The 27,038-nt window shown below is 47.1% G+C and overlaps 1 protein-coding gene and 1 long non-coding RNA gene across 2 annotated transcripts in view; one reads left to right on the plus strand and one right to left on the minus strand.

Moving 5' to 3' along the window:
- The window catches only part of LOC147712574 (uncharacterized), a 112,027-nt gene extending 97,083 nt beyond the window's left edge, over positions 1-14,944 (plus strand). The window contains exon 4 of the long non-coding RNA XR_015296007.1: positions 11,209-14,944. This is a non-coding gene — a long non-coding RNA (uncharacterized LOC147712574). The remainder of the gene's footprint in view (positions 1-11,208) is intronic.
- The window catches only part of SYCP1 (synaptonemal complex protein 1), a 5,090,281-nt gene that overhangs the window by 4,950,270 nt on the left and 112,973 nt on the right, over positions 1-27,038 (minus strand). The gene's annotated exons all lie outside the window — the stretch shown is intronic.

The following is a 27,038-nucleotide window of genomic DNA, read 5'->3' on the forward strand; positions in this document are numbered from 1 at the left end:
GCAGGAGATCCAGATTTGACTTTCTTACAAAGTTTCGTAAGATCCACATGTGAGATTTCAGGTATGGACATCATAATGGTGCCATTACTGATGGAATTAGGGGAGTTAGGTGGAACAGAGGCGATCTGTGTGAATGATTTGTAGATTTTTTGCACCTTCTCTATGAAAAATGTGGCAAGATCCTCACATTGTTGCGCGGAGGTGATGCTGGAGGAGGGAGATCTGCTACTCTGCCGTTCTTCTACCAGTTTAAAAACAACTTTAGTGGGGTTAGGGCTAGAGTTAATTTAGTTTGCATAGAAGGTGGCACGCGCGGAGCGGATAGCTTTTTGGTAGAGTTTTTATTTAGACAGGTAGATAGCTTTATCCCTATCATTGTATTCTCGTCTCCAGACTCTCTCAGCTTTCTTGCATTCCTTCCGCATGGATTTCAAGGAGTTGTTATACCATGGGTTGGAAGGGGAAATACGTCCCTTAGACCATTTGAGAGGGATGAGGGCATCTAGTCCCTTCGTGATCCAGTCATGGAAGGCAGCATATGTAGTGTTAATATCCATGTGTGCCTCATGCCGGAATTCTACAAGAGCGGAGTGCAGGTCACTGGTAGAGAGTTTGTGCCACGAACTTTCGAACTGTCGAACAGGTTCGGCTTTCTTGAATGTTTCTGTAATCAGTATGGTGAATTTAATTAGGTAATGGTCTGTCCACCCCATAGGTTTGGGTGCTTCTGTCGTAGTATCCAAGATGTTGGTGAAGACAGGGTCTAGTGTGTGCCCGGCCGAGTGGGTGGCGGCCTGGATCAAGGGGTAGAGTTGTAAGGCTGATAAGTCAGCCAAGAGGTTTTTAATGGTGGGATCTTGATTCAGGTCGAAATGGAGATTAAGATCTCCTAATATGGTGAAATTGGCCGAGCTCACGGTCACCACTAGGGAGTTTGCCACTTCAAGGAGAGCTTCAATGAATTTAGAAGCAGGTCCGGGGGCCGGTAGATGTAGAGGCCAGAGAGGGAGAAGTGGGGGCCCGTTGTGATATTGAATCGAGCACTTCCACAGCTCGAGATATTTTTTTTAGTAAAGGAACAGATGAATTGTTTTCTGTAGATGACCGCGATGCCCCCTCCTCTGGCGTCTCTATTTAGCGATTTCATTAAGTAGCTTTCTGGTAGCGTGAGGTTCGGTATACTAGTCATATCGTCACAAAGCCAGGTTTCGCATAGAAAGAGAATGTCAGGGTTCTCTTCGAGTAGGAGAGTATTTACTTCTAAGTGGTGTTTAACGAGAGACCTGACATTGAGTTGAACGATAAGGGGGGTTTGTTTGTGCGTACCTGAGAGGTGCCGAAGTAGGCAAGAGCTGGGTGTAGAGAAATGACAGGACTTACATTGGAGGCATGTCTGCCCGAGAGTTCCTGATATCACCTTGCAGCTCTGTCCGGGGTTCAGGGCGACTAGGGATTTTCTATCATAGTGGCGGAGTTCTCGTGGAGTTTGGCCAGGGGGACAGGCGAGAGGCGATGTCTTGGCGATGACGGGCGCAGACGGGCTTGCCTTAGGCGCGCAAACGTCGCGCCCGCTGCGCTTGTCTGCTGCGCATTCGAAATATGCACATAGTTTATAGGGTGTAGGCACTGGGAAGGAAGGGCGTGGCCTCTGAAAGGGGCGTGGCCCTAGGGTGCGGCGGTGATGGCGCCAAGAGTTGTTTGGACCAGTTCCCTCAGAAGCGCTAATATCCGCTGCGTGGGAGTAGTGAGGAGACTGAGATTCGTTACGGTGAGTTTTTATATCAACACACTTCTAACGTGCCTCTCAGTGATTAAAAACAACAACATACTTCAATGTTGACTCTCAGAGGTTGAAAAATCAAAGTGCTAGCTACGTTCGGCTCCCGCCTCAGGAGGTGTAATCTCCTAGACGACGATCCTTGAAAACTACAGGTCTGGACTGGTTGCTACAAACTGGCCAGTGCTTCCCTGCAAAGGAGAAGCACCCCGGACCCTCCTGGTCCGCACCAGAAGCCTTTTCCATCCACTGTGTGGGTTGCCTTTGCCAAGGCCTGTTCACGCCGAATCCGGAACCAACACCGCCGACAGCGAGAGCCTGCGTGGGACAGCTCGTGCCTCCATCCTGGTCGTCGAAGACACCTCCTGGTCCACGTGGCTGCAGAGTCAAGCGTCCACTCTTCACCTGATAGCGACTACAGCATCTGGTTCCTTCCTGGTTCCACTCCAGTCACTGGCTAGTGACTTTGAACATTGTCCCCTCTGCTTTCACGTCTTCATCTTCCTAGATCCACCCCTGGATCACTCCGGACAGCTTCCTCCTGGTCGCCTGCAGCATCTTTCTTCAAGGCTCCATAGACTTCAACGCGGAAACCCGACACACTTTGACACCTATGCACCCGCAGCCCGTGGGTGAGGTAACCAGAGCATTTCGGCGCTCAAGGGTAGCTCAACTCTCCTAGTGTCCAGGTTTCCAGTCGTTTTAGTCCTAACTAGTCAGAACTGTCCAAACTTACCTTTTTCGTAAATTGTACTGTCCATTGACTTTGTTACGCATCTCGTGTGTGAGTTCACACTTTGCACAAGCATTCAGTGGGCCTCCTATTACTTACCTAAAGTTAGGATAGTGTAGTCCCAGCGATCCTACAGCCCCTGGACAGCTCCATTCCTTCCATCGACTTTCTCAACCCACTTACTTAGTATATGGTTTGACGAGCCCCTAGGGCACCATTGTATTCGTGCAACTTAAACATATTTTTCCTAAGAGTCTTGTCATGTGCTTAGCCCTCTGATCTCATAAAGAGTTCAGAGGTGTTTGTTATTAATAAATATATTGTTTATTTTCATAACAACCTGTGTGGTGTCCTTTCACTTGGTATTCAAGGGGTTATATGTGGTAAAACAGCTGGCTTCCCATGCCAAAAGAGTTTAGCCTAAGACTGCTTTGTCCATGCTACCATTAGGATAGCTGGTCTATAAGGTTGACTTACAACCAATCATCATAAGGGTTGTTTGGACTGATACAAGGTTATCACTAGAACTAGTGAGCATCATATATCAGGCCAACTTCTCACATTGGTGTGCAGCGGTTGGGATTTGAGCTTGCTGTTGTTTTTTACCAAATATAATCTTGAGATATCATTTGAAAGATCACATAAGGTACCATAGGTACATATAACAAGCTTAGAAATACTATGAGTTCTACTGAACCAGCTGTTGTAGTAGAAAGGGAGTAGCACACCCTGACTACAACTCTTAGCAAGGGATCAGCAGGAAAACCCATAGTGTAGGTAAGTGCACCACTTACACCTCGCTAGAAAGCAAGCCTACCACAGGAGAGAACACAGTGGCTCCCCCTGTGGCTAGTGACCCTCCACAGGTCATATCCAGATATGCAGCCCTCAGCTTCCAGGAGATGAGACAATTGTGTACCTCCATGACACTGAAACAGGGTTCCAACCCTACCCTTCCTTTTCTGATAGGTCTCTTAGAGACATATGATGCTAGAAGGGATTCTAATCCAGGCCCCTCTGATCCTACAGATGGAAGCATGCCCCCCCTTAGAAGGTGACCCTGAGTCTAACCTCCCTGAAACAGAAGATGTAGATGGTGAGGAAGATGGGAACTCATCTGAGGAGGAGGTAGACAATGGCCAACCTTTAGTCAGTCGACTTACCAGGGCCAACTAAAGCCTACATGAGAATGGAACTGGGGGAGCCCCAAGCCCATCCACAAGCAGGCCTAACCTTGGGAATAGACGAGTTAGGTCTCACTCCAGAGGCTCTAACAGATATATTCCATGTCTCTCAGGCATCTTCTCAGAGAGGGATGCCATCCCCTCAGAGAAGAGAACATGACGCAAAAATGAAGGAAGTCAATCTGAGGATCCAAAGGGAAGAACTTGCCCTTGCCAAAGAGAAACATGCCTTTGCCAGAGAGCAGAAATTGAGTGGGTTAGAACCCACTGGTGGCAGCATTATCCCTAGAGATAAAGACAGGAGTTTTGATAATAGACACCTGAGTAAAATAGTGCCCTCCTATAAGGTAGGAGATGACATCCACAAATGGATGACTGCTTTGGAGAGGGCCTGCACTGTACAGCAGGTACCCCAGAGTCAGTGGGCAGCTATTTTGTGGCTCTCCTTTGAAGGTAAAGGTAGAGATAAGCTCCTCACTGTTAGAGCTGAGGATGCTAATGATTATCATGTCCTGAAAAAGGCACTGGTTGATGGGTTTGGCTTAACAACTGAACAGTACAGGTTGATGTTCAGAGACACCCAGAAAACTCAGGCTCAGGATTGGACTGACTTTGTTGATTTTGCCACTAAGGCTTTGGAAGGCTGGTTACTGGGAAGTAAAGTTACTGATTACACAGGATTGTATAATCTAATTATGAGAGAACAAATCTTAAATAATTGTCAGAACCAGTTGTTGCATCAGCACCTTATTGACTCAGATCTGACCTCTCCTCAAGAATTGAGTAAGAGGTGAGACAAATGGGTCGGAACCAGGATTAGGCCTAAGAGCCAGGGTGGTGACCAAAAGAAAGAATCAACCAAGCCTCAAGAGAAGGGTGGGAATAAATCAAAAGATCAAACCACATCAGGGCCCCAAACATCCTCTGAAGGAGGTGGGTCCCAGAATCCTTCCAATACCCAAAAGAAACCTTATTGCCATGCCTGCAAACAGGTAGGCCATTGGAAAACTGACAGCAGTTGCCCCAAGGCCAACAATAAGGAAAACATTCCTCCAAGTAATACTCCAACACCTCCTGTTACTACTAGTAGTAATCCCCCAGGTGGTGGGAGTGCCCCCAAGAATTTGGTTGGGTATACTTGGGGAACTCACCCCAAGCATACCCTGGCCTAACCAGGTCCCCTACCACAGATACTCCTGTTTGTGAAAATGGCATGGGGTTTGCCAACTTCACTGCTTGTCCCAACACTTTGATCAAGTACAGACAGGAGCCCCTCATCAATGGTATGAAAGTTGAGGCCTATAGAGACACAGGGGCTAGCATCACTATGGTGACTGGGAGCCTAGTCCCCTCAAGGCAACTTCTACCTGGAGCCACATACCAGGTGACCAACATTGATGGAGTGCAGAGAGATCATCCCATGGCAGTGGTAAATCTCAGCTGGGGAGGTGTCTCTCGTCCCAAGAGAGTGGCAGTGTCATCAAACTTGCCTGTAGATTGTCTACAGGGGAATGATTTAGAAATCTCAGACTGGGCTGAGGTAGAGCAAGAAACCCATTTTAAAATGGTAAATCTCCATGGAAAGGTTAGTGGGGCTGTGATGGCCACATCCTCAGTCCAAGATGTCCTCCCTGAACAGGTCAGGAGGGCTGTGCCAGTCACATCCCAATCTCAGACAGATTCCTTCCCTGAACAGGTTGGCAGGGCTGTGATGGTAACAGCCCATACCCAAACTGAGTCCCTTCCTGAAAAGGTTGGTGGGGTTGTGATGGCCACAGCCCATACTCAACCAGATAATGGTGTTGTGAAGCCTGAAACTATGGATCACTCCACTCAAACAGAGAGCATTGAGGAGGAAGAGAAATCTCTCTCCCACCAGACTTTAGGAAAGGATCAGCCTCCTCAGGGAACTGATCTTACCCCTTGTGAAGAAACTGCCCCAGAGGTAAGTCAGGCCTAGCCTGGCGGAACCCCTGATGTCAGTGGACCCTTTCATGGTGGGACCCCAGTCTGGAGCAGGTAACCTGCCCCTCTCTAACCTGCCTCAGTCAGCCCATGGCTGTAGAGGTCAAGAAGGCCAGTGGTGGACCCCAAAGGGCCCCCTGTCCAAAAGAACTCCTCAATCAGCAGATTAAGGGCACCAAAGCTAGCAGTCCTAGCCAGGTGAAAATAAAACAAACTCCTGAGGGATCCCCCTTAAACTTAGTTAGGGACCTCCCACAGATGGACACTGTTGGGCACAGCCAAATCTGGGACCTAAGGTCCCCAAACCTGACCTGCCCCTCCAGTAAGCCAAACAGAGGGACCCAGCCTCCAGCTTTAGGTAGCCAGAGGTTGACCCTGAGAGCACACTGCAACTCAGTCCTGGAAAGAAAGGCATATATGGTGGATAGTGATTGGAGGAAGTTGAGCCCAACATTAGTGGAGCGTCACTTCAGTACTCCATCCCAGCACCAGCCTTTTACTTTGCCAAAACACACCACAGGTAGAGATTCCCTATGGTGGAGACCCTCAGATACCCTTAGGGTGAGGGATTGCTTAGTGGACCATGAGATAGGGGGTAACCATGCCAGAGCATGCACCTCCTCATATGGCCACTCAGGCAATATAGGCTTACCTGGTCAAGGATAGCCTTATCTCCTTTCGTTTGGGTGGGGGGGTTATGTAGGAAGGTGGATATCTGACTATGGTTGCCCCCATCTTTTTTGCCTAGTGTTTTGCTGGTTTTCGACACAGTTGGCCTGGGATCCTGCTATCCAGGACCCCAGGCTTCCTGCTCTCTCTGTTAAAATGGACTCCATGTACCTTAGGTACATATCCAATTGGTATTGGGTCAATCTTGTAAGTCCTTGTACAGTGTACCATAGGTACCCAGGGCATAAGTGCACCCAAGGCCTACCAGGGTCTGCAGCATGTATTATGCCACCCCTGGCTGGCCATCTGTAGCGTCAGGATAATTTGCCCTATTTGGATTAGTGATGACTAGTAGTCCACTGCCATCTCAGTATATTGCTATTAGTCACTTTGTAGGGTTTGCCTATTGGCTTTGGCATGATTCTGTGCCTTCTTTGCCTCTTTTCGGGCCTAGAGGCCTAAACTAGAGAGCAGCCATCTTTGTCTTGCCTCTGCTGACTGAGGCGCTTGCAGGGTAAAGGTGATGTTTAGAGTTAAGTTGTTTTTCACTAGTTAGAAACCGGTGAGGACCTGCCCCTTATCGAAGGAATGTGTTTGTCTCTTGGGTCTAGACGCAACATGCAAGTGGCCACTGCAGTTGCGCAGAGAGCCTTGGAGCTGGCACAAGAATTCGGTGGGAGGTAGTTTCTGTTGGAAATTTCCATGAGTAGAGAGCACTCTATATTATCGAAGTGCAGAGAGGCAGAGCTGTCAGATGGATCTTGGAATGGTAGAAGTCAGATGGGTTTTGGAGCTGAAGAGAACAGTCAGTTGATCTTTGGAGTTGGAACTGTCAGCTGGAGCTGCCAGTTTGTCAGAATGTATTGAAGCAGTTGCCAGTCAGATGGAAGAGTTGGAGCTGCCAGTGGGAGCTTTTGGAGCAGTTGAACCAGTGGAGTGAAGCTAGCATGTTGGTGATGGTGCAGGAGAGGGAGAGTCCTGATTCCACCAGAGAGAGAGGAACAGACAGCAGATGTTGGTCCGTTGGTGGTGGTGCCATGGTGATGGAGAGAGTCCTAATTCCACCAGAGAGGGACAGAGAAGTGGACCCTTCTTAATAGGGTGAGGTGTTCTTAAAATGTTTCTATTATATCTGTTCACAATTAATCACTTATTTCAGCTATCTATTTGTCACAATTAATCACTTTTCTTTCAGCTATCTATTTGTATGCCAAGATTAACCATCTTTACTTTTCAGTTCTTTATATAAATGTATGTGTTGATGATTGAATTCTATCATTGCGCTATATAGAGCATTAGTCATTTAGATCCTTGTCATTTTGTCATTGTAATAAAGAGACCCCAGTCAAATTCTGTGTGTTTATTGTCTCTGAGAGAGAGTAAAAGGTTCCTTTTTAACCAGATGCTGATGTATAGAGGGCTGGGAGACACCCCCACTTGCGGGTAACTGTTGATAACTAGGTACACTACTCAGGATCAAGGATGGTTGCAAGACAGAACATATAATTGGCCCTTAGTTTCTGTGGAGGAAGGTCGGGCCCCTTTGTGCTGACAGAGAGATGGGTGATTCCTCTCTGGTGAAGGGAAATCGGCTCCTAAGCAGGAATGCCCAAATTGTTGATAGAGCTACCCCACATAGCATAGACAGTTGTGAGACTATAAAGATATCGTCGGGTGACGTTAAACATAAGATAAAGATAAAGTCGGGGGACTATAAAGATAAAGTCTTACTGGACTATAAATATAGCGTAATGTGAGGTAACTATAGGATAAGATATGGAATCCATTAGATGTTAGTGGTATCTTTGATTGTACAGGCTTGTAAATAGCTTCTTTTCACTTTCTCAGGTGAGTATTCTAAATATCTAGTAAAAAGTGGCCTGAGAAGAGTGTTGTTACGTGACGACTGGGTTAGCCACGGTTGGTGAGCTGCCAGTCCTAAAAAAACGGTCGTTACATATGGCGTCACTTACAGTTCGAATAAGTTAGAGGGGAGTGCCCTAATCGCCAGTTACATATGGCGTCACAGAACAGTTCGAATAAATTGCTGGGGAGCGCCCTAATCGCCAGTTACATATGGCGTCACAGAATAGTTCGAATAAGTTGCTGGGGAGTGCCCTAATCGCCAGTTACATATGGCGTCACTTACAGTTCGAATAGGTTGCAGGGGAGTGCCCTAATCGCCAGTCACAAACCGTTTCGAATAAAGTGCAAGGGGAGTCATCATGACTAGGAAAAGTGCACAGAAAAATTATATACATCTTGGCAATGTGACAGTTGTAAGGCTGGAAAGGTGGACTGTATTCTAGAGAGAAATGTCTATGAGGTTCTGCATGGGAAAGGATTATTTGTATTATAAAATGTATTCTGTATGAAAAGGTTTGTACATAGCTTGCTGCTTGGCTTATGCATTATTCAGTATGAAATGTATTCAGTGTAATATGTCTTGTTGAGTTCCTTGTGAATAGCGCCTTGTAAATATGGCTTGTGAATGTCTTGTTCCATTGATCAAGGAAGGTCTGGATCCTTTCCAACTGTTCAGAGAAATGTGTTTAACCACATCGCTGCTAAGGCTTTTCCCCTCCTGTGCTGGAAGCTCATCAAGTCCATTGATCATGACGAGCTCAGCTCGTCATCAGCACAGCTCAACCGTGCTGCATGACGAGCTAAGCTCGTCATGAGCATGGAAGGGGTTAAAAAGAAAATGAGCTCAAGTGTTATGTGAAAACGTGAGAGATAAGTTCTTGGATTCCCCATGTGTCTGCAGCCATCGGGGATAAATTGTGTTTGAGCTGCCTAAGGGTTAATATCTTGAATTGGGAAGGCAGTGTTTATTTCAATATGCTGTTTAATATGCATGGTTACAAGAGCTGACACTAAAAGTCAGTGAATGTTTGGATTAAGGGTGGTTTGATTGGCTTTTTAATTATTTGCCAGATTTCTATTTCCTATGCCGAGTGTTAGGTGGAGTTTTTTCCTGGCCATTAGTACGTCTTGTTTAAGTTCTCCTTTTTCTTTCATTTTGATGTTAGTGTTCATAGTCAAGGGTGAACATTAGTGACAGGATAAATTGTTCTATTTTGACTAATGGTGACTATGACACACTACCATCTTAGTGTAGTGCTATGTGTTTCCTTATATTGGTTTACTTTGCAATTAGTTGCAGGGTTCACCTATGTACTTTGACAGGTAGCTGGTGGAAAGGTAACATCTTGCAAGGAAGAAGCAGTGTTCATTAAACATACTGTTTGCTATGCGTCCACGAATCTGTATGGATTTGCCTTTGAAAACATGATTACATGTGTCTGATTCAGAGGTCAGAGTGTTATAAATCAACCAGTCAGACTGTGAGGTATACACGGGTGGTTTTAAATAAGTATTCTGAAAGATAAGCAAACCAGTGTTTGAGAATTAACGATCGTAGTTGTGGAAATAAATCAGACCCAACAGCGCAAGGTAACAAGCGCTTCAAAAGTAAAATGAAACTGTGTCATTTTGAAAGTGCACAGTAAGTGGGTTGTGCATGATTGGTTTCTAGATTCAAAAATATAACTGTGATTCTTTCCCTAGAAGCAAGCTGCCCCTTTTGTTTAAGTTCAAATGCAAATGATTCTGTATTTTTGCGCTGATATGAGGCAGAACAGCGTGAGAGAGAAAAATGTGATAAAATGTTCCCATTCAGACAGGAAAAGCTGTCTGCATAGAGTAGAATTGAACAGAAATAAATTTGGTACCTTTAATCATAAAAATAAAATGCTTGCGCCAATGTGAAAATGCTGTTCCTTTTGCTGCTATGTGATTTTCAATGTTGCTAAACATTTTGCCTTTCAGCTGCTAACAATGATTAGAGTATTTAGCTTGTTACTAAATGTTTTTCCTTTTAGCTGTTAATAATGTTAGAGTGCTTAGCCTGTTAAGTTCGTTTTTCATAAGGCTGTAGACAAATGATAGTTCAGAACTTGCTTAAATTAGTTAGAAATAACTGTGGAGTGTTTAAACATGAAATGCAGGGTTTGGCTGAAGGTCAAAAGAGGTTAGGTCTGTTTCTTGTCTAAAGACGACAGTATGAGGTTTTATTTAAGAACGAGAAGCTTCACAGGCTGTGAACCGCTAGGTTTTGACCTTGAAGAGATAAGCATGCATTCCACAAAGCCTTCTCTCTTCTCTGCGGCTTTTTGTAAGGGAGGGGTGGCTTATGAGCAGAGACACCTCAGTTTGTTATTATTGGCAATGATTCAATTCTTTCCGCAGAGAAATGTTGATATGAGGGAGGGGTCAAATCGCTCTTCCTCACAGTCAGCCCAGAGAGCTTCTCTGACTAGAGATATGGGACGCTTGCAGACGAATAGTTTTCCCCTCAGTAATGTAAACAGAAAAATTGGCAGACGCTTGGCCCTTGGAGTAAGATAAATACAGTCAGCCTAGAAAGCTTCCCTGACTAGAGATATGGGACGCTTGCAGACGAATAGTTTTCCTTTCAGTAATGTAAACAGAATAATTGGCAGGAGCTTCGCTTCTGCAATGAGATCAGCATTGGCAGCAACTCAATTTTAAATCGCAGAGAGCAGCCCGTCTCCTGCTTGTTATGATTGAAACTGAGCCAGCCCTGGGACGCGGACATCTCTGAAGGGAGGAGTATGCTAGCAAGGAGTGAGAAAGTAGTGAAGTTAGCTGCCCAGCCCTTCTGGCTGTGTAAGAAAAAATTAGATTTTGCCCAAACATATTTAGAGAATATAATGCAAATAGTTTTATTAAACTTTTACCAAACTTAGAGTAGGATTTTACAAACCACAGGGTTCTTAGAGGGACATAAAGAAAAATGTGTTTTTGAATTGAAGTTTTTCTTTTGCAAGATTGATGATACTTGTCTTTTGTTTTAGGTTGCTGGGATTTGCTGTCGGGGGTGCGAGTGATACCTTTCCCCGCCCGCCCTGTTTGTTTTTTTGTCTTTTTTATTTTTATTTTGTTATTTTAGTTTGTTATTTTTGAAGAATGGAACCCCTCCCAAGCCTGGAGCCAGACCAGACGGCTGATGGCGGACGGGTGCTGATGTTCCATGGATGACGAGATCGGATGGGATTCTTCCTTGGCAAAGAAATACAGATGAAGATGGATTCAAACAAAGTGTTCTACTGAGCGGTGTGTTTTTCACACAGGAGAACTGCTTGCCTAAAAGTGAAGATGGAGGAGAATATATATTTTTTTTTGATAGAGACACTTTTCTTGCATTTAGAATAAAATCCTTTTTAGGCTACAGACTGAACTTTCTCATCAAAATTAGAATCTACAGTTGGCCGCCTTGGCAGTTAAATTAGCATTTCCTGATTAGAAATTCAATGATATGGATATCAAGATTTCCTGACTCTTTTTGGTGATACATTTTTGATTTGTTTCATAATGAGAATTTTTCCCATTCATGTTGTGAAGTCCTGCAATGAACCATCATTTAATGGTGTTCATATTTACATTGTTTTGCATTTCATCACACAAGTAGTCTGCAATGTAGATTTTCCCTTATTAATATGGTTTTCAGTATGGCCTGCAATCTTGTGCCCAATTTTTCCCATAATTTTGCCTTTCAGTGAATGTTCAATGGACATTTGGACTCTATTCAGATGATGATTATTTTATTTTGATTCTTGCAGTCAACAGATACAGGGCCCCAATGATAGTTTTCTTTTTTCTGCCCTGTTATTTTATTATGATTCCAGTTGCAAATTAAAAGATGCAGTGCCTTTTTGATGGTTGAGCCTTTGGTTCACCAATTTTTGTGTTAATGTTTGAGAGTCATGGGGTGCAATTTAATTAGTGAGCTGCTTTTGAAATCTAATGCCCTGTGCCATACATCAATTACCATCATGATGTTTTGATTTTAGTATGCTATGCTATTTTATCATTGATATATCTATATTGACTTTGCACTTGTCTATCTTATAGTTTTGCTGTTTTCTATATAACAGTTTTGCCAAAGATTAGAAGGCAGTGTTGTGAATGATGGTGCACACATGTGCTCCATAAATAGATATTGAGGGATTGGGTGCAAACTGTTTTTGAGTTAAATGAATTATGACCTCTGCCTACTGCCTTTGGCGTAGTTTATTATTATTTTGTTTTCCAAGTCCAAATCTATTAATTTAGCTATTTTAGCTATAGGGATTTCTGGACGATGTTTTATGTTTGGCTTATCTTGTAGAAGAATATATGCACCACATTTAGATAACTTTCTTTGATTTTCTTGCTTGATATGCATAGTGCTACACCAGCTGTTTTGTAGAAATGGGATTGTTTTTGTTTTCCTATTATTCAATTGTTGTTTTGATCAATGGACTCTTGATAGAGGTCAGTGGGATTAGTTCCTAGGGTGGTTACCTGTAAATGTAAATGTATTTGAGCTTATATAGCGCACAGCTACCCACAAAGGGTTTCCCGGCGCTTGCTTAGGGAACCCGTCCTGGTATTCCCCTGTGAGATAACCCCGGCAGGGTATCCACAAGGTGAAAGCCAGGCATCCCGCCGCGAGGGGCCGATGTGGAGATTAAGCAAGCTATTGCCCAGAGTCGCAGAGTGTGAACCCGTGAGTTGAGAAGGCACCGGAGCGAGAATTATCGAGTCCGTGGAATTTTTTGAGCCCAAGACCCGCCGAGGCGGGGAATTGAACCCTGGTCCTGGGCCGATCTCAGCTTCCGGGTCTGCCGCCTCTAACCCCTGAGCCACACTTCTCCACTTTGATTTATCTCAGGTGGTATATCTTTTAGTTGTGTTGTTGTTTTCTTTGTATGCTAGATCTTTTGGATATGTTTTGTCCCAGAATTGTTTTTGTTTATTTTGTTTGTTTGGTATGATTTCCTTATATCCTTCGATGTTATTGGACTATTAGTCAGGGTGGAGTGTTGCAACAGAATAATTTGCCCTATTTGGATTAGGGATGACTAGTAGTCCACTGCCATCTCAGTATATTGCTATGAGTCACTTTGTAGGGTTTGCCTATTGGCTTTGGCATGATTCTGTGCCTTCTTTGCCTCTTTTCGGGCCTAGAGGCCTAAACTAGAGAGCAGCCATCTTTGTCTTGCCTCTGCTGACTGAGGCGCTTGCAGGGTAAAGGTGATGTTTAGAGTTAAGTTGTTTTTCACTAGTTAGAAACTGGTGAGGACCGGCCCCTTATCGAAGGAATGTGTTTGTCTCTTGGGTCTAGACGCAACATGCAAGTGGCCACTGCAGTTGCGTAGAGAGCCTTGGAGCTGGCACAAGAATTCGGTGGGAGGTACAAGGTAGTTTATTATGATGATTATTTAAAATCTTACAACATTTTAAACTAAAAGAAGAATTTAAAGTTAAATTCCAGTTTAAAATCATATAAAATGACATTACATAGTCTTTACAACCCATTAAGTATTTGTAATAGCTACGTCTCCGAGTTTCTTTTTGGCTAGCAGTAGGAACTTTACAAAGGCGGAGTTTAAAATGATATCATTTGAGATCATACATTTCATCACGGCCTGCCTACATGACCGTATGCCAAGTGAGTTAAAATGAGCTTTTAGCAATGATTTTCTCTCTTGGAGGAGTTCAGGGCAAATACACAAAAGATGTTGAATGTCTTCCTCACCCCTATTGCAGTCTGCATTTCGTTTGGGTTACTTGAAATTCCCATGGGGGAAGATGGCAAAGCCCTGGCATGGATCCGAATCTCGCATTGAGGAGGACCTGCTTGTTTTTTTGCGTCCACGGAGTTATTAGATATTGTTGTATCTCCTGCTTATTGTAACCATTTAGCACCAAGGTGATGTTTAGAGTTAAGTTGTTTTTCACTAGTTAGAAACCGGTGAGGACCTGCCCCTTATCGAAGGAATGTGTTTGTCTCTTGGGTCTAGACGCAACATGCAAGTGGCCACTGCAGTTGCGCAGAGAGCCTTGGAGCTGGCACAAGAATTCGGTGGGAGGTAGTTTCTGTTGGAAATTTCCATGAGTAGAGAGCACTCTATATTATCGAAGTGCAGAGCGGCAGAGCTGTCAGATGGATCTTGGAATGGTAGAAGTCAGATGGTTTTTTGAGCTGAAGAGAACAGTCAGTTGATCTTTGGAGTTGGAACTGTCAGCTGGAGCTGCCAGTTTGTCAGAATGTATTGAAGCAGTTGCCAGTCAGATGGAAGAGTTGGAGCTGCCAGTGGGAGCTTTTGGAGCAGTTGAACCAGTGGAGTGAAGCTAGCATGTTGGTGATGGTGCAGGAGAGAGAGAGTCCTGATTCCACCAGAGAGAGAGGAACAGACAGCAGATGTTGGTCCGTTGGTGGTTGTGCCATGGTGATGGAAAGAGTCCTAATTCCACCAGAGAGGGACAGAGAGTTGGACCCTTCTTGGACCCTTCTTAATAGGGTGAGGTGTTCTTAAAATGTTTCTATTATATCTTTTCACAATTAATCACTTTTATTTCAGCTATCTATTTGTCACAATTAATCACTTTTCTTTCAGCTATCTATTTGTATGCCATGATTAACCATCTTTACTTTTCAGTTCTTTATATAAATGTATGTGTTGATGATTGAATTCTACCACTGCGCTACATATAGAGCATTAGTCATTTAGATCCTTGTCATTTTGTCATTGTAATAAAGAGACCCCAGTCAAATTCTGTTTGTTTATTGTCTCTGAGAGAGAGTAAAGGGTTCATTTTTAACCAGATGCTGATGTATAGAGGGCTGGGAGACACCCCCACTTGCGGGTAACTGTTGATAACTAGGTACACTACTCAGGATCAAGTATGGTTGCAAGACAGAACATATAATTGGCCCTTAGTTTCTGTGGAGGAAGGTCGGGCCCCTTTGTGCTGACAGAGAGATGGGTGATTCCTCTCTGGTGAAGGGAAATCGGCTCCTAAGCCGGAATGCCCAAATTGTTGATAGAGCTACCCCACATAGCATAGACAGTCGTGAGACTATAAAGATATCGTCGGGTGACGTTAAACATAGGATAAAGATAAAGATAAGATAAAGATAAAGATAAAGTCGGGGGACTATAAAGATAAAGTCTTACGGGACTATAAATATAGCGTAAAGTGAGGTAACTATAGGATAAGATACGGAATCCATTAGATGTTTGTTGTATCTTTGATTGTACAGGCTTGTAAATAGCTTCTTTTCACTTTCTCAGGTGAGTATTCTAGATATCTTGTAAATAGTGGCCTGAGAAGAGTGTTGTTACGTGACGACTAGGTTAGCCACGGTTGGTGAGCTGCCTGTCCTAAAAATCCGGTCGTTACACCATCCAAATCTGACACAACTGGCTAATCAATCAGCTGGGGCAAGGTGGTGTAATCACCCTTTGCTTTAGATATAGTATACCTATATCTAACCCTAAAATGAGCACATATCCTCCTATAAGTCACTCCTATGGCATGCCTTAACAATCCTGGAGGCAGAGTGCTTGGAATTATGTGAGATAGTGTTCTAGCATGAGCTGAGCCTGTCTGCACTTTCGGAACCAAGTCATTTAGCTGTTTCCATGATAACGCTATACCATATACTCTTAAGTGCATTATAATCCTCGCGGTTACTGCAAACTTTGGCATAGCATTATCAAAACATGTTGAGTAAGGTGTCATACGAATTGGAATACTACCCCCTCACCAATTCTGGTAAGGGGGTAGCATTCCACCCTTTTACAGGGACACGACATGTATGAAACTGTGAACCCCGGTTAAAGTTAACTCGAGCCTAAGCATCACAAAATGGATGCTGCCACCACAGACACGAGTCTGACCTCCTGCTGCTGGGAGTCCTTCCAGCGAGGGAGGCCTGGACAAAGGGTTTCCTGCCTTGGGAGTTGCTAGCACCACCCCAGACAGGATTTTTATTGGATAGGACAGGCCTGAGAGGAATGAGACATGCCTGGGGCACACAAGGTGCCCTGTGCATACACCGGATCAAACCAGTTGCTGGGGCACTCCAGCCCCAGCTCTGGCGCCAAACCGGAAAAAGGATGGGGGTGTAACCACCCCCCTCCTGGTCCCACCCATAGGAGGGACCTAGTGATAGTACAGCCCCCTTTAGGAGAATAAATTTAGGAGCTGGTCCCATTCCAAATTAGATTAATCCTGACTTGAAACTTTACAAGAAGAAACTGGACTTCGACGTTCTGCTCCACAGAAGACTGAAGAAATCTCCCTTGTGGCCAAGGAGTGACCACCGTGCACAAGCAGGCACCATCAAGCGTTCCAGCGGTTCACTTTGTCGTCTTCCCTGGTGGATCCAGACTTCAGAGCCCGACGAGACCCGGACTTCCAGACTTCTCCGACCTCAACTCACATCTGCAGCACAGCTGAGATCCGTGGTTGCGACGAGACACGTGGGACAGGCCATCTTGAAGAAACTGCACTTCGCGTTTAGCACGACTTCAGAGGCATCCTCGACGAAGTGCTTTGGGGATTGAGAAGCCCCAGCCCCGAGCAGCTCCTGCACAGAAGATCAGCCCTCCAGCATCCACGAGATCTGCATGGGGCCCTTTTGCTTGATTGCTGCTCGACGCATTGTCTGGTCACTTGCGGGCTGGCTAGTGGCCTCCTAGACGACGATCCTTGAAAACTACACTGCTGGTCTGGTTGCTCCAGACTGGCCCCTGCTTCCCTGCAAAGGAGAAGCACCCCGGACCCTCCTGGTCCGCACCAGACGCCTTTTCCATCTACCGCGTGGGTTGCCTTTGCCAAGGCCTGGTGACGCAGAATCCGGAACCAACATCGCCACAGCGAGAGCCTGCGTGGGACAGCTCGTGCCTCCATCCTGGTCGTCGAAGACACCTACTGGTCCACGTGGCTGCAGAGTCAAGCGTCCACTCTTCACCTGATCGCGACAACAGAATCTGGTTCCTTCCTGGTTCCACTCCAGTTACTGGCTAGTGACTTTGAACATTGTCCCCTCTGCTTTCAGGTCTTCATCTTCCTAGATCCACCCTTGGATCACTCCGGACAGCTTCCTCCTGGTCGCCTGCAGCATCTTTCTTCAAGGCTCCATAGACTTCATCGCGGAAACCCGACATACTTTGACACCTATGCACCCGCAGCCCGTGGGTGAGTTAACAAGAGCATTTCGGTGCTCAAGGGTAGCTCAACTCTCCTAGTGTCCAGATTTCCAGTCGTTTTAGTCCTAACTAGTCAGAACTGTCCGTACTTACCTTTTTCGTAAATTGTACTGTCCATTCACTTTGTTACACATCTCGCGTGTGAGTTCACACTCTGCACACGCGTTCTGTGGGCCTCCTATTACTTACCTAAAGTTAGGAAAGTGTAGTCCCAGCGATCCTACAGCCTCTGGACAGCTCCATTCCTTCTATCGACTTTCTCGACCCACTTACTTAATATATGGTTTGACGTGCCCCTAGGGCACCATTGTATTAGTGCAACTTAAACATATTTTTCCTAAGAGTCTTGTCAAGTGCTTAGCCCTCTGATCTCATAAAGAGTTCAGAGGTGTTAATTGTTAATAAATATATTGATTATTTTCATAACAACCTGTGTGGTGTCCTTTCACTTAGTATTCAAGGGGTTATATGTGGTAAAACAGCTGGTTTCACATGCCAAAAGAGTTTAGCCTAAGACTGCTTTGTCCATGCTACCATTAGGATAGCTGGTCTATAAGGTTGACTTACAACCAATCACCATAAGGGTTGTTTGGACTGATACAAGGTGATCACTAGAACTAGTAAGCATCATATAGCAGGCCAACTTCTCACATACACCACAAATAGAATCTCTTTCACTTAAAAGAGTACGATGCCCTTGTAGAAGGTCTCTTTGCCTCTTTCAGGATGTGCATGCAGTCCTGCGGCAACTTCAGGTGTCCTTATTAGAGGACCTCAGTATCCATGCTGCCAAGTTCAGCGATGGAAGGCTGGGATGGAGAATCTTCCCGTCCATCTTGGTCAACAGGTCCGGCCTGCAAGGTAGCCTCTTGTGTGGGAGTACTGACAACTGCAACAGGTCCGGGTACCACCACTGACGCGGCCAATCCGGAGCTATCAAGATCATCGTCATGCTGGATCGCATGAGCTTGGACACCACCTTCGGGATCAGAGATAGGGGAGGAAAGGCTTATGCAAAGATTCCGGACCAATCCATCAAAAGCTCATTCACCCTCGTCCCTGGACGGTGGAACCTGGATGCAAAGGCGTGGCATTTTTTATTTTGATAGTCTGCAAACAAATCTATGGAAGGCTGACCCCACTGATGGAAAATATCCGCCACCACCTCGTCGTTTAGCACCCAGTCTGGCTGATCTTCGAAGTGCCGAATTAGTGCGTCTGCCTGCACGTTTTGCTCCCCTGGTAGATGCAATGCTGTGATGGAGAGGCCTCGAGGCAGGAGCCAGTGCCAAATCACTTGAGCTTCCAGGGAGAGCGGGCGAGAACACGTACCACCCTGTTTGTTGAGGTGATACATGGTGGTCGTGTTCTCTGTTTGGATCAGAATTGAATTTACCTTGATTGAGGGCTGAAAAGCCCTCAGAGCTAGGTGTACTGCTCGCAGCTCTAACATGTTTATATCATAGAACTGCTCCTTGAACTAACAGTCTTACTCAATTGGGTTTACTGTGAATGCATACCCCTTCACTATACTAACCTGTAAACGAAAATACTGATGACCTGATACCAGGAGGGATGAGCTTGAACCTCTCTATTTCCAATATGCTGAAAATACAATTAAATAGGTTGAAATCTGTTCTCAAGGTATACACACACGATACACTCTGCTATACGTAATCCCATATGTATACCTGAAATAATGCGTGGAAACCTTTCTGTATTAAGAAAAGAACGGCATGCATAGAAATGAAATAACTGTCTCTGGCCAGTTATGCTTTAAATTCAAGAAAACATTCTGCTTCAGCAAATACCAGAAAATGTAGTAATCCAAGGTATGAGTATATAAACAAGAGATACGTCACTCTATATAATTTGTAGTGGCAAAGTAGAATCACTCGTACTCTTTAGTTCCTCTATCCAAACAAAGGGCAACTTAATCTTTCCCTCGCAAGAACTCCAATGTAATAACAGGAAGGAGTTCGCCAACGCAGGGAAATGGGTGCCTTAACGTCTTAAGTAATTATCAGGAAATGTCAATAAACAATAACCTTTTCACAAGGTGATTTTGCCCATAGTTACTGTGCCACTCCCACGGAATCCACAAGAGGAGAATAAGGCACCCTTTCAAGTTCCAAAGGAAGACACGGAAAACAACCCAAGCAAATCCCTAAAGGGTATAGTAATTGGACGCACAGCGCTGTTCCTACAGCCAAGTAACTGAAGAGTGGTGCCACAGGCACCCTTACCCTACGCCAACGCCAGCTCCAGCCGGACCTCAAACACCCAGGACAGATTCGGAATAATCGGCAGCGTTTTCCCCTTGCTGTCCGATTTTAGAAAGCTTCCGCATCACATGACGGCAGAAGAGCGTCCCGGACGTCATGCGTCGCGCTATGCTGCTGGGTAATGTAGTCCTCGGCCCCGTTAGCGCCTGTCTGGGCGACTGCAGCCCTCGTGTCCCACAACAGGTTGGCAACAAGGGATCCCTCTGTGATGACCTCCTCAAAATCCTTCTGATCTTCTTTAGGGAGTTTCCCCTTGAAACGATCCAAGAAGTCCCATAAGGCTCTGTCATAGCGGCCTAATAAAGCTGCTGCGCTAGATACTTTTAGCGATGATTCTGCAGACCCGCAAACCTTCTGTCCCCAAGAGTCCGGGGACCTACTTTCTTTGTCCGGAGGGACTGATGAAAATGCCACAACTGCGTGCGTTTTTCTTGCCACTGCGGTGATAACAGAGTCCGCAGGCGGATCTGATTTCAAGAATACAGGGCCAGTACCTGCCGGCTTGTACTTCTTTCTGAATTCTAATCCGGTGCAGACTTAATGGTGGACCGAATTAGAAAAATGTCCATTACTGATTCCAGAAGACCAGGGACCAGAGGGAGCAACGGCCGAGACGCAGATTTTCGAGGTAACATCTCAAAAATCCCCGTCGTTGCAACCGGAGGAGTTGACATCTCAATGTTCAGTTTTTGAGCTCCTCTCTGAAGTACATTGTGGTATGTATTTATGTCATCTATCGGAGACACTCTTGATAGAGGACTATCTGATAAAGTGGGTGAATATTCCCTTTTAGAGGAGCAAATGGAGGAGGAAGACCATGTAGGAGACCGTCTCTTTTTGTGACGGGAAGGGGAAGGTCTGCGCTCTCGCGATATGCCAGTATGGTTCCTACGTCTGGCTGAAGGTGATCTATCCACCTCTTGCACCAATTGCTGCAGAGGCGATCTGTGGAGAGGACAGGTGTATTCCTCTTCTCGTCGGGATGCTCCTGTATGATTTTTGCTCAGTGATGAAGGGGAAGGAGCCATCTCGGAGATAAGTGAACAGAAGGGGAGGCCCCCTGTGAAGTCAAGGTGATCTTTGTTGCGACCTCTCTGATTGCCTCTCTGGGGATGCAGATGGCATATGTCTTGATGAAGGGCGTCTGGAGGAGTGAGAGGATGACTGCAGTGACGCTGATTCCGACACCAAAACCACAGAGCCCTCTCTAGACCTTACTGATGCGGGCCTCGACTTCATGACCTGCTCTAACGGAGCCTTCCTCAACGCCGACTTTGACCTCCTTCTCGACGTCGATTCTCTGCCAGGTGTTGGAACCGGTCTCAACATCGGTTCTCTGTTCCTTGACGTCGATCTTCTCGCTACCGACGGAGTATCCCTGTGCCTGGACGTCAAACGTCGTGTCGACGACGACGGCGGAGGACTTCTGCTCTTCTATGCCGATCGTTCCGTGTTGACGAAGGTGGAGGGCTCTCGATCCTCGACGCCAATCGTCATCGAGATGACGCCTGGTTGACGACAGCGGAGGACTACTGCTCGACAGCCGAGATAACGACGGCGGTGGACAAGGCCGACGCGGTCATCGCACCCCACCTGCGGGACATCATCAACACCTCCTTCGACACCGCCACCTTCCCGGAGAGCTGGAAGCACGCCGAACTCAGCGCCCTACTAAAGAAACCCACAGCGGACCCCACCGAACTCAAGAATTACCGCCCCATCTCGCTCCTCCCGTTACCAGCCAAAGTCATCGAGAAGACCGTCAACAAGCAGCTGGCCGCCTTCCTCGAGACGAATGGATCCCTCGACCCCTCACAGTCTGGCTTCCGAGCCAACCACAGCACCGAGACCGCCCTCATCGCTGCCACCTATGACATCTGAGCCCTGATGGACAACGGAGAAACAGCGGCCCTCATCCTCCTAGACCTCTCCGCGGCTTTCGACACTGTCTGCCACCGCACCCTAGTGCAGCGCCTCAGCAACGTCGGAATCCAGGAGAAGGCACTGGAATGGATCATCTCCTTCCTCGACGGAAGAACACAGAGAGTCCGTCTACCACTGTACAAGTCAGAGGCCACCGAAGTCATCTGCGGCGTCCCTCAAGGATCCTCGCTGAGCCCCACCCTCTTCAACGTATACATGAGCCCCCTCGCAGCCATCGCACGCCAACACAACCTCAACATCATCTCCTACGCTGACGACACCCAGCTGATTCTCTCCCTGACCAACGACCCCGCCGCCGCCAGAGCCAACCTTCACGAAGGGATGAAAGACTTAGCCGAGTGGATGACGACCAGCCGCCTGAAACTGAACTCAGACAAGACGGAAGTCCTCATCCTGGGTTCCTCGCCCTCCGCCTGGGACGACTCCTGGTGGCCCCCCGCCCTGGGCAGCGCACCCAAACCGACAGACCACGCACGCAACCTGGGCTTCATCTTGGACTCCTCCCTCACCATGACCAGACAAGTCAACGCCGTCTCCTCGTCATGCTTTAAGATCCTGCGAATGCTACGTAAGATCTTCCGGTGGATCCCCACCGAGACAAGGAAGACGGTCACCCAGGCCCTCGTCACTAGCCGACTGGACTACAGCAACGCCCTCTACGCCGGAACCACCGCCAAGCTCCAGAAGAGACTCCAGCGGATCCAGAACGCCTCAGCCAGACTCATCCTCGACATCCCACGACACAGCCACATCTCCGGACATCTGAGAGACCTGCATTGGCTCCCCGTCAACAAAAGAATCACCTTCCGCCTCCTCACCCACGCACACAAAGCCCTACACGATCAAGGCCCTAGCTACCTCAACAACCGCATCAACTTCCACGTTCCCAAACGACATCTCCGATCAGCCAGCCACGCCCTCGCCGCCGTCCCCCGCATCCGGAGAACGACAACAGGAGGAAGGTCCTTCTCCTACCTGGCCGCCAAGACCTGGAACTCCCTACCGACCGACCTGCGCCTGACCCAAGACCACCTCTCCTTCAGGAAGAAGCTCAAGACCTGGCTATTCGAGCAGTAGCAGCACTCCCCCCCCCCCCCTAGCGCCTTGAGACCCTCCGGGTAAGTAGTGCGCTATATAAATGTCTGTGATTGATTGATTGATTGACTTCTGCCTCTCGACGCTGATCATCGCCTGGTTGACAACGTCGGAGGGCTTCTGATTCTCAACACCGATCATCGTCGAGATGACGCCGGCGGAGGGCTCCTGATCCTTGACGCCAATCGTCGCCTGGTTGACGACAGCGGAGGACTACTGCTCCTTGATGCCAATCGTTGTCGGGTTGACGACGGTGGAGGATTCTTCGACTTCGACGGTGAATGCCTTGACGTACCTGAAAGTCGGTGTTCTCTCAACGGTGATCTTCCTTTGGACATATGACCCACCAGTGGTAGCTTTTTCAGCGCCGAGTCCAACGCTGAAGAGGAAGAGTGACTAATCCCGCTCTAGAAGAAGATCTAGCCCTCTTGGAGCCTTTCCTCACTGGTGACCTGCTCTGGAAGAAGATTTCTCTTTTTCTGCCAGTCCAAAAAAACGAGTTATTTCTCTGTCTTTCAGAGTCCTTTTGGAGAAAGACTGGCAATGAGGGCAAGTCTTGGGGACATGGTCCATAGGAAGACAAAGCACACAGACTTCATGAGAGTCTGACCTGGCCTTCTTTTTTCCCCCAACAAGGACAGGGGTCAAAGAGAAATGGCATATTTGAGTGGAAAAATGCCAAATCCTGTCAAAAAAAGGCAGAACCTTACTTCATAAGATGTAAAACTTCGAAGTAAGGCAACATTTTCCAGAAAAGTGAAGATTATTTCCGACAAAAATCAGAAAGAAGTTGAGCTGTGTAACCAGGGTCCTTCCTGAAGGAACCAGAAAGAACAACTGACCTAACTGTCACCCCTGAGGCATGATGGGAAGCTAGGGGTTTTGGCTGCCTTAAAGGCACGGTGCCAGTTTATTGCTATGTTGCTATGAGTTCGCTTTTTAACCTTTTTGGGATAGGTTTCTGCAATGCAGCCTGTGAGCTGACAATGCTTTCAGTCCTATCTATGGGTTTGCGCTGAGTGCTAAGCATTAAAACAGCTTCAAACATGCTTTGCTGTTGTTTTTCCCTGGTTTTTAATGTATTATTTATGATATACAGGGGAGTCCTTACAGCATTATTCAGCTCTAGTGTATGGAAGGCTGCATTTGCTTATTGTCACATATATGCTTGTGTTTCCGGGGTCCCGCGCATGGGTGGGAATATTCATGTGCTTATGACTTTGATGAGGATCCCCTGGATGAGAATTTAGAAATTACTTAAATTGCAATTTTTGCAATTGGAATGATGCATCCTAAATGTAAAAATACCGTTCGCAAAGGGGCAGATTCTGAGAATCTGCCCGTTTGCGACTGGTTTTTTCTGTTGATGCATGTGGCCTATTATCCTCTACTGATTTATCTAACCGTTGCACTTTCGAGTAAAAAGTAAACCTTTCCATTACTACATTAGTTTTTCTACCATACCATATGCTCAATTGTTTCGAGGCATACTGATACACATTAATGTTTCCAGGATGTATTAATGCTGGCAAATTTCTAAACTCCTTCAATCCTATACCAATGCTTCAACAATGCTAATTGCCTCTAAGGTTTGCAATCGTTCCCGTCCAAAACCTCCACATATGCCAGGAAAACCACCTCCCATGTCTCCCAGTCCACAGGTGGTTCACCTGGTTCTGTGAGAAATCAAGGTAGAGCAATACCAGACATTATCCTCTTAAACTGGCACTATTTTACACAATACCTAGGCAAAAAACAAGCAATAAGGCACAACTGTACAGTAAAATAAGGGCTCAAAAAATCATTAAAAATGCACTAGACCTGCAGGTCTAGTAAACCACAAAATCTCCTCGAACAAACTGAAAGGCACTTGACCTCAAACTCTGAAAACTTAGCAAATGTGACAAGTTGACAAGATTTAAAAGCATTTGTATTGCTCATTTACGTTGTGAGCAATAAAGATGCCTTTAAATCAGGGGTCTCCAAACCGGTCCTGGAGGGCCGGATCCATGCCAGATTTTTTGGATATCCCCATTGAGATACATGTAGTAAAACATCCAAAGAAGCTCCAGAAGACGTGCACACATTGTAAACAACACTCTACATAATTATCCTGGAGTTTGCTGCACACGCAAAGAACGTGCAGGTGAGTACACAAATACAATGCAAAAATACTCTCCATCTAAATGCCGTGTGCACGTTGAACTCACTGGCACATGCAGCCACGCCCCCAATTCCTGGCATCAACCAATCAGAAACAGAAGAAGCCTCTCATGCCCAAATGGCCGCAACCAAAGCTAAAGAGGGTCCACCAATCAGAGACACCCAAAACGGCTTGCAACAATAGCAAGCCACACTGGTGCTCAACAAACCACTGAAATCCTTCTGTGAGACACCAATGAAATCCAGTAATGGATGCAGCCAGTAGTTACCACGGATACTTAAAAATGCTGAGAATGTCAATAATCCAAACAAAGAACTCCCTTGTCCAACAGTACCTGCTTGTGGCCAGTGTAACAAAAGTAATCCACACTCCTGAAATTAATCTTGTTGCACCATGATTTTCAGCAAACATTGTTTATTAACTGACAGATACATGTTACCAATTAAAGATCATAACCCCGTGTGGGCTCTAGAGGGCGCACAGCAAGATGGCCGCACTGCTGTGAGGCTCTGCTCGACTAAGTAACTATCCGCTCAAAAGCGGCAACATCACGCGTCGCTGACGCTGCCTGAAGCACTGGGGGGATTTATAAAATCATGCTGCACCTGTCGCTGTGATTCCTGCCCTTTAACTCCCTACCTGTGCAGAGGGAAACACGAATTCTGACCTGCACCACGCTGCACAACTAGAAGATGGCGGCTGCAGGAGTCCGGTAGGCCGCTGGGCGAGGAGGCGGTCTGGGCCTCGGCCTGTGCATCGAAGAGGCGGTGGCGGTCCGCGATTGGCGCTTGCATCGTCCCTCTGCCTGGGGGGCCCTCCGGCGCCGTGAAGAGACCTGCGGCCTGTGTTGCTGGGTATATGGGCGGCTGTGGCTGGGGTGCGGCGGCGGCCGGACTCTGCGGCCCGCGCATAGGCCCGCCTCGCGTTGAGGCAGGAGCGGCTGTGGCGCGACCCCTGCGGGGACAACTGGAGCGGTCGCAGGAGGTCCGGAGCCTGCCCGGCGGAGCGGGTGACGCACAGCGAGACGAGAGGCCGTCTGGAGGCTGCTGCCGGCGAGCTTGGGCATTGTACGCCTGAGAGGGGGCGGAGCAGGCCCCTTGGCTCTGGTGTCAGCGCCCGTCGGCGCTGGATGCAGTGAGTGGGACGGCTTGGTTCGGGGCCCAGACTGCGGAGGCGGGACTGAGCCTTGGGCTGGGGCTGCGCTCGGCTTGCTGTGTCTGGTGCGGGCCTAGCGCTGGGGCAGGGGAAGCTCTTACTGGCCTGAGGCGTGGTCCCTTCAACTCGGGCCCTCCTGTGGGTGATCTGGACCTGCGGGTCCTGTTGTCGGTGTGAATACTGGGCCCACCTGCAAGGAGGAGACGGCACTGCTTGATGAGATAACATTGCGCAATCAATGTGACTGACAACCGCACCTGGGATTTAATTTTATTGTTGCCCTGACTCTCCTGGTGGGGGCCCCGCGGGGTAGTGGTCTATAGTGCACTGGAGCTGTGGCCTGATTTATCGCTTCCCCTATATTGTGGGTGTCTGTGCCTACACAGTTTGGATTCTTCGTCCTTGCCATATCACATTGCGTTTGGGGCGCTTCCATCTCCGGAGCTGTTGCTGGTGGACTCTCTATTAGTGCCCTAGCTGGACGGTTGCGCTACCTGTCTACAGGGGGGCGAGCAGAAGCTTCACGAAGTGCACACAGGTTTGGGTGAGGTGGCCATACCCGTCTTCTGTACTAGCGCTGCTGGGCTGCTCCCTAAACATGGGTAGGACAGACAAGAGTCAGACAAAGCTTGCCTTCAAGACCCGGAAGGCACCTAAAACGCCACAGAAAGCAGCCTCGGATTCGGAGGCGGACACTATTGTGGAGGGTACTTCTACACTGGAAACTACCTTGGTGGCTATGCAGCGATCCCTACAGTCCATCGAGTCCATCGAGGGGTCAATGGCTGCTGTTAATAACAGGCTGGATCATATGTCTTCCCAATTGGAGAAAGAAGAACTCACGAATGGGGGAAGTGGAGCAGAGGGTCTCGGCGGCGGAGGATGGCCTGACTGCGGTCACGGGCAAGACATTGAACATGGAAAAGGTTCTTTCCCTCATCCAGGCCAAAAACGAGGATTTGGAGGCGTGGTCCCGGCACAACAACATCCGCGTCACG

This window comes from Lissotriton vulgaris, chromosome 5 (genome assembly GCF_964263255.1).
Source record: "Lissotriton vulgaris chromosome 5, aLisVul1.2, whole genome shotgun sequence".
Taxonomy (NCBI): domain Eukaryota; kingdom Metazoa; phylum Chordata; class Amphibia; order Caudata; family Salamandridae; genus Lissotriton; species Lissotriton vulgaris.